Here is a 5968-nt window from a genome sequence, read left to right on the forward strand (position 1 = left end):
CTTCTTTTCTCTAGAATGAACACAGTGAGTAGTAGCTGCGGGATCAGTGGTTGAGAGATAGGCACAGGGTTGAATATGGTGGGAAAATTGGTAACCTGTTGGCCTAAGTATTGGGGACTATGCAGAAATTTGGACTAGATAGCTAAAATTCCTTCTGATTTTATATTATGCACTATTTGGTAAATAAGAGCAAAAAGTCCTTCTATTTGGTAAATAAGAGCAAAAAGTCCTTCCCTCAAAATTACTGGTCACACATATTTTCTCATCCTATTTTCCCTATGCACTGAAGCTCTGTGATCTCTGGTGTGCTTTAAGAGAGACCTGGTACATTAGGAAATAAATCTATTTATGAATGCACTGGATTTGCAGTTAGTGAACTTGGATTTAGATCTTGACTCTGTTGATGCGACCCTTGGCAAACCATTTTATTTCCCTAGGCATTAGTTTGCTCATCTATAAAATGAGAACTGTTATATTCAGTAACAGCAAAGTTCCTCCCTACCAGCTCTAAACCAGAAAGACTAAAAAAAAAATTTTTTTTTAAATGAATAGGTTATTTATTTACGTAGGAGAAAGATGGTTCCCTCTCACAAAATGATTTGTCATGAGTTCATTTTAAATAGTGAGGTCTTCTACTGCATTCGGAATAGAGTTCTGTTGACATGTTAAATCCAGACCCAATTTTCAGGGACAAGGCAGTTGTGTACAAACAGACCCATCTATCTAAAGAAATTGAAATAAAAGGTTTTTGGTGTGGGGTTTTTTTTTTCTTTCTTTTTACTAGCAAGGGAATTGCATACTCCAGGCCAGGGCAAATTCAAACTGCTCAACAATAAAAGATAAGCAAAGAAAAAACTAGCAGATTCAAGGCCAGGATTGCGTCTCTCCCCTCTCATAATAATAAGGAAACAAAGCATCGTTTCATATAGCAGAGCAGCTTCGTGCTTTGTGGCAGTTTCTGAATGAGAGATTTCAGGACAATGAGGACAACTGATTTTCTTTCACATTTCTTTGGAGAGCTTTTGTTTTTACAATGCCTCAATTTCTCCCAACATCCCTACCCTTACCCCTTGAAGAAAACCATTACATAGAACAAAGGATTAATAGATAAAAGAGGAAGAAGAAAAACATTTTTTAGCAAAATTGAGCATGATCAAAAATGTACAAAAAAATATATAATGTTCCATATTCATGGAACTCTTGCCACTCTGCAAAGGAATTAGGGAGGGGAATCTTCAGATCTCTTTGGGGCCCTATTTATTTTTTGTAATTCTGCAACGTTCACTTTCAGTTGATCGGTCATAATTGTTCTTTCCTTTTACATTACTGTAGTCACTGTGTAAATTGTTTTTTTGGCTTTGCTTCATTCTTGGGGAAATTTATCCAGGCTTCTCTGTATTCATCACACTCATTGTTTCTTCTTGAACAGTAATATTCCATTATATTCAGGTACCACAACTTGGTGTCATTCCCCAAATGATGGGTAACTACTTTGTTTCCAGTTCTTTGCTACCTACAAAAATGCCATTATAAAGATTTTGGTGTATATATTCTTTTCAATGGTTGTCTTTTTTTTTTTTTGCCTAGTAGTAAAATCTCTGGATCAAAGGATACGGGCATTCTGATCACTTTATTTGTAAAATCCCAAATTTCTTTCCAAAATGGTTATACTGATTCTGAGCCCCACCAACAATGAGGTAATGTGCCTATCTTCCCGCAACCCCTCCAACATTGACTATTTCTATTTTTTGTTCTTTGACAATTTGCTGGATGTGAAGCGAATCCTCAGTTATTTTGGTTTCCATTTTTTAAATTAGTGATTTGGTGCATTCATTCATGTGGTTATTAGTGTGTAATTCTTTTGAGATTTTTGGTCCCTCTCTAACCATTTATCTAACAGCTTTTGATCATATATGTATATATGACAAACACACGTGTGTATCTATGTATATATAAAATTATATATAGGAGTAGTTATATATCCCTATTGTCTATATATTGGACACCAAAACATTATCTTAGAAATTTGATACAAAGAAATTTTTTCCCATTTGGTCACTTCCTTTCTTTTCCTAGGTATATTTAATTTTGTTGTTGTTGAAGATTTTCCATTTCATGTAATCAGTCATCTATCTTATGTCTTGTAATTGCCTCTATCTCTCTGAGGGTACAGTAGATAAGAGTTGGGCCTGGAATCAAGAAGAGGCGAGTTTAAATATGACCTCAGACACTTACTAGCTGTGTGACTCTCAGCAAGTCATTTAACTTATTTGCCTCAGTTTTTTTGATCTGTACAATGGGGTTTTCTCTATCTACCTCCCAGAGTTGTTGAAAGGATCAAATAAGACATTTACAAATCACTTGGCACATTGATGGCACTATACAAATGTCAGTTATTATTGCTATTATCATAGCTATGAAAGGGATATGATTTGCTTTTTTTCTAATATTTTAATGGTATCATCTCTAATACTAAGGCCATGTATCTATTTTGAATTTATTGTAAAATATGCCATATTTTTGTTGTAGTTGTTCAGTTATGTCTGACTCCTCATGGCCCCATTTGAGGTTGTCTTGTCAAAGATACTAGAGTGGTTTGCCATTTGCTTCTCCAGCTCATTTTACAGATGAGGAAACTGAAGCAAAAAGGGTTAAGTGACTTGCCCAGGGTAACACAGTCAGTGTCAGAAGTCATATTTGAACTTAGGTCTTTCTGACTCCAGGCTCAGTGTTTTACCTACTGCATCATCTAGCTGCCTCGTTGTGTGATAGTGATTTAAGCCTAATTTCTGCCAGATTGCTTTCCAGTTTTCCAAACAGTTGTTTTAAGTAATTTATGTTTTCTGGTTTATCAAACACTGAGTCATTGAGTTCCATTGTTTTTGATTCTCCTTCATCTTATTCTCTTTTCCTTTGAAACATTGATTTACTCCTTTTTAACCAAAAACAAATTGTTTTGTTGACTACTGCTCTATAAGAGAGTTTGATATCTAAAAGTGCATATTGTATATATATTTCTGTAAAAATTACATGAGGTACTGAGCAATATGTATATTCTTTAGCAGGCTTATTTAGAAGATGACTTGTCTTTGAACTTCAATTTCCCTAGCAATTTGTTAATTTTATGTTTTTGTTTCAGATATCTTTGTTAGATTTTTCCAAAACCAGAGAGAAGTATTAAAATCTCTTAATATTATTGGGTTACTATGTTTTCCTGTAATTTAGCTAGTTTTGTCTTTATGAATTTAGATGCTAAGGTATTTAAAACATGTGACTTTAATATTGATAATGATTTATTGTCCAGGGTTCCTTTTCAGCATAATTTCATTCCCATGTCTATCTTTTTACATCATGAATTTTTGCTTTTGCTTTGTCTGATAACATGTATTGCAGCTCCAGATTTTTTGGATTTACCTGATGTATATTTTATTCTTAACCCTACCCCCCCCCCCCATTTTATTCTGTGTATGTGTTTATTTTTAGGAGTGTTTCTTATAAACAACATATTATAGGGGTTTGTTTCCTTATCCAATCTCTGATAAATTCACTTTAATCCAACTCTATTCCCATAGTTGCTCTTCTCCCCCTCAAATGTTCACCTCTTTCTCCCTTTTTGGAATTATATGTACTTTAATAATCCTATTTTCTTTCTTTTATGTATTTATCTAATTCTTGCCCTCTTTTCCCTTCAGTTATTAAAATTCTTTCTACTCTCTCCCCCCGCCCCATTTTCTTCTACCTTTTTTATTTTCTGGTTGTCCCCAGAAGCTCTGATTCCTCTTATCTATAGGTCCATGCTGTCCTTGGAGACAATGTTCTCTGAGGAGATCCCTATAGACTATTACCGTTGTAAGGTCTCTATCTCCTATTTTAGACTGTATCTCCCCCACCATGGTAGTGTTCTTTAGTAAGACCCTCTTCCCACTTCTGAATTAAGGTTTCTTCCTCTTTTCTCCTAGTTCTAGTTCTTCCTTTTACCACTCATTCATTTTCCTCTTGTCTCTCCTCCTCCTGAGATACTATCAGTTATTTTTCCATTCATTGATTATCATTGACTTGATTAGGGTACAGTATACATTCCCCTCTATCTTCTCCCTCCCTTCTCCTCTTTTATGCACCCTCCAATATTTCAGTTTAGTTACCCCCACCAAAAAAACCCAAACACGAATTCACTTGTGGGCTAGGCAGGTATTGTGAGGCTTAGTCCATGGTGTTTCAGGACTCCCTCCACCATCATTTCTATTTAAATTCCACTTTCTTTGTTTCCTTGTATGCTTTTAGAAAGAAATGCCTTAATGCTTCCTTTATTTTGCTGCAACTACATTGCTTTTTGACGCTTTAGATAGCTTTCTCTTTCTACTCCCCCCACTTTTTTCTGTTTTTGTAATTTTGTTTCTTGTGCAGTATTTCCTTGTGCTTTTGTTATCTGTGTGTTTGCAAAGGAAATAATCTCTCATGTCTGTTTTTTTATCATGGGGTATGAATATTTTTTAGAAAAAATCTTTTTAAATTGATGATTAGATTCAGGTTTGCAGAATATGTTGCCTTCGGTTGAATCTTGAGCTCCTTTACTCTTTAGAACACATTATTCCATTACTTTCTGTGGTTTCTGGTGAATGCAGAATAATCTTGTTATTTAAATTTCTTTTCTTTTATGTTTATAAGTCTTTCCCGACTGTCAAGTAAAGAGCTTGTTGACGGCATTATTTCATTTAACCACTAAGTGTCTTGGAGCTTGCAGCATAGGTTTCTCCCTCACTGACCTCGCCCACATAGGTGATTTATGTATTCTCTTGTTTGGCACTTTTCTGTATTCCGAAGCTCTGGACAGTTTTCTTTTATTATTTCTTGCATCACGGTTTCCAGGCCAGCATGTCTGGAACCAATGTGCCACACAACCTTAATGAAGGAACACTGATAATACCAGAGTAACTCCATTTATGTTGAAATTCCAATCTCACTAAATTACACAAATTCTTAAGCATACCTTCTGTAAACATTCTTTGTTCCATGAGAAAGTAGATAAGAGAATCATTTCAGTGGCAAATGAATATGTGGCAGAGTGATATAGCAAATGTTATTATTGGAGCCAAAGAGGCTCTGTGGATAGCAAGACATGAAAAACTTCATAAGTCAGAGGCTTTGCTATATGAATTCAGTTCTAAGACCAAGGTTTGGTAAATGAAAAGTGAATGTTTCCATTCATTCTGCAACCGAAGTGCCACAGTGGCAGGTAGGAAGGAAGGCCTTGGGAAGGCCAATCTAGTTCTTATAATAAATGTTGGCAGTTCTTTTTAAGGCTATTTCATGAAACAAACTTAATTTATATTGCAGAATCAGGTCTAGTATACTTCTTTCCCCTGGTGGTTATTATGAACTTCCCAGGTGATCTGAACCCAGGCAAAGCGTTAATCTCATGGAAGGTGGAAAGAGGTAAAAGTCCTAGCAGGTCAATAGGAGCCCCCTTAGACACTGGCATCAGTGTTGTATTCTTAAGGTCCAAAATAATTTTTAAAAGATGCCTCTTTTAAAAATGGAATAAAAATTGGATAGTTAGCAGCCTGCATTGCAGGGCTTTCGTTGAACATGTTACATATCTGATAGCATTTCAGTTAAAGTTCCTTTCTCTGCTTACTAAGCAAGTCTATTATAACATGGATCTCCTGGTATATCTAATATACTACATAGAAAACTTCCTTTGGCTAAGGGGCAGCCAAACATTATCTATAATTTCCCTTAAGTAACTGCGGGATGAAAATGCCTGTTGATGAGCATTCATTGGAGATGTCATTTCAATTATTTAAAAGGATACTGGAAAGTTCCAAACTATAGAGTATTTATTTTTCCTCCCATGCTGACTATTGAAACCGAACAGGCTAGTATGTGAATTATAAATTCTGGATACGCTCAAACTTTAAAAAAAGGCAAAGCCTTCATTTTGGTAGTGAGCTAATTTAGAGACAATGGA

This window comes from Notamacropus eugenii, chromosome 2 (genome assembly GCF_028372415.1).
Source record: "Notamacropus eugenii isolate mMacEug1 chromosome 2, mMacEug1.pri_v2, whole genome shotgun sequence".
NCBI classification, from domain to species: domain Eukaryota; kingdom Metazoa; phylum Chordata; class Mammalia; order Diprotodontia; family Macropodidae; genus Notamacropus; species Notamacropus eugenii.